Below are 2,588 nucleotides of genomic sequence, written 5' to 3'. Positions count from 1 at the left end.
AAAATTGGATACCAACAGTGTAAATAAATGCCCCCCTCCCAAAATATACTTTGAGCAACAGAAACGAAAAGTTTCTTCGTTATCACTTGCGACAAAGTTGCCTTGTGATGCGCTTCATCAATCACGATCCCATCTTTCCTTGTCTCGTGGTAGTCTTCTTACTTGTTTAATGCTACCTGATAACCTCTTCATGTCAGAGTAGCACTTGCATATGATGGCCTAAATTGTTTGTTCGATATGTTCTAATAAGTTCCTTCTCAGATAGTTTTTGCTGTCTATGGAACCTGCTAGAACAAAGTAAATTATTCTCGTAAGTCATAACACACGTATTATCATATGGTCTCTTCTTCGATATAGTGTTTTTGAAAAATTCCTTCCTGTGCTGATTCTACTGAGAACATCATTTCTTAGTTTATTAAAACTAAACTAAACTAAACTCCGTCCGAACAGGCCATGAAGGCCTAAGGGTACCGACCGTCCGCCGTGTCATACTCACCCCACAGGCATCACTGGATGCGGATAGGGAGGGACATGTGGTCAGCACACCACTCTCCCGGCCGCTGTCAGTTTTCGTGACCGGAGCCACTACTTCTCAATCAAATAGCTCCTCAGTTTGCCTCACAAGGGCTGAGTGCACCCGGCTTGCCAACAGCGCTGGACAGACCGGATGGTCACCCATCCAAGTGCTAGCCCAGCCCGACAGCGCTTAACTTCGGTGATCTGACGGGAATCGGTGTTACCACTGCGGCAAGGCCGTTGGCCTCTTAATTAGTTTACTTAACATTCATACCAGATCTCAAGCGCGTCGTTTATCTTCTATTTTGGTTTTATTTTCTACAATGCTGCAAGTACAATGGTTCTCAACCTATGGATAACTACCCCTTTGGGGGAAAATAATACTTTCTGAGGGTAAAACCAAAGAGGTGTCGATTATACTGTAAGTAGCGTAGCAACTCTATAGACTGTATTAACATCGCTGACAGCGCTCTGCATTCCCAGTAAGAGACTCCGTGGTTGGACGGACTAGCTGTTAACAGTTAGCAAGCGGATGCCTTGGAAGTGTGTCCTTCATGGAGACTCAGTGTTGGTAGGACATGCATTGTAAAATGAGGATGGATGTAGTTGGTAATGTTTGTGTAGTGGAATTACTGACGTATATATAATTTTTGGAACTGGATGTCACATGAATAAGGTAAAAGCTGCTAAATACATTGTTTGCTCTTCAATGAAATCTTTATTTTGCTAACCATATGCCTCCTAATAGTCAGAACATATAGTAGTTAAAATCTTTTTATTTAGCTGGCTGTAGTTGCTGCTTGCTGTAATTGCTATAGTTCATGTTATGAAGATTTACTGTGAGGTAACTGACTTATGAAAAGTATGGGTTATTGTTAGGACTTCTTCCAATTCAGGGCCATTTTTTGTGTTAATTATTTGAAGCCCTGTTGTTTTACTACAGCATTCAGATTACATTGGGCTTGTGTATTGTGGGTAATAAATGAATAAGTTAAGTTGAGTTGTCAATGTCAGGGAAAATTCCATAGGTCAGTGTTGAAAGGATAAAAATAAGTAACGATACAATAGGTTCAGTTTCACTTACACAAAGAAGTTTCACCTGGCGACCCTGCCAGGATTTGCACCTGGAATCTTCTGATTTTACTTGTAGTGTGAATTATTAGTGCATGATTAGAAATTAGTTATTTTTTACTGCTGGCACATATATTCTATGTATGGAATTTCCTTTCTACTTGTAGATTCTTGTTGTTGTACTGTGTTGTCATGAGCAAAATAGTTGTGGCATGCATGTGGATTTGCACGAAGTATCTCGCAGTCACTTTTGCAATTAATTAGATGTTGATTATCTTCAGTGTTATTTTAGTGTGTCTTCCTGTTTTTGCTTTTCGAATTGCTTTTTTTTGTGTGTTATTGTGCAAAATAGTGTTGAGTGAAAAGTGCAAAACTAGGCTGCAAAGCAAATTGAGAAATGACAGTGATGACGAGTGTAGCTTGTTAGCACTACCTATTAACGAATTGACGAATGTTCAAGGCAATAATTTGATAATAGTGCGTAGGGACATGGACCAAGCAGTAAATAAGGGGGTGGAAGTTGAAACAATCCGTGAACAGGGAACTATTGTTGATCGATCGGTCGGTAACAGTTGGCCTCAGGAATGCGAAATAACAGAACTTGATCTTGCAAATACCGTAGATTCAGGTTTTGTGTGAATATACTTTTCTCAATTAAGTCAAGACACACTCTCTGCTTTTCAAAAAAACGAATATTGCCGGTGCAAACGCACTGACGAAAAACACAAAGGAACGTGTTTCAGTCACTAAAATATAGTTATTGCAATTAATTCAAATATTTGATCAAACCAAAAACAAACACCACAACAAGTGGAACAAAATCAGAAAGGAATACAGTAACAAATGGACCAAATTAGAAACAAACGCAGCGACAACTTCAAAAATCAGACATAACTGACGAAATTAAACAAACACTTGAACAAACAACGTGAAGAATTAACCGCTGAGATATTCAAAATCGAATGAAATATCAAAAAATTTCTGAAGATGTAAAGACACAA

General features: G+C 38.9%; 1 pseudogene; it reads right to left on the bottom strand.

The window, feature by feature from the left end:
- Nucleotides 1-643: 643 nt before the first annotated feature.
- On the bottom strand, nucleotides 644-761 carry LOC126482660 (5S ribosomal RNA; annotated as a pseudogene).
- Between the last annotated feature and the right edge of the window lie 1,827 nt (nucleotides 762-2,588).

This window comes from Schistocerca serialis, chromosome 5 (assembly GCF_023864345.2).
Source record: "Schistocerca serialis cubense isolate TAMUIC-IGC-003099 chromosome 5, iqSchSeri2.2, whole genome shotgun sequence".
In the NCBI taxonomy this organism is placed as follows: Eukaryota; Metazoa; Arthropoda; class Insecta; order Orthoptera; family Acrididae; genus Schistocerca; species Schistocerca serialis.
This window is presented reverse-complemented; position numbering and strand designations above follow the sequence as displayed.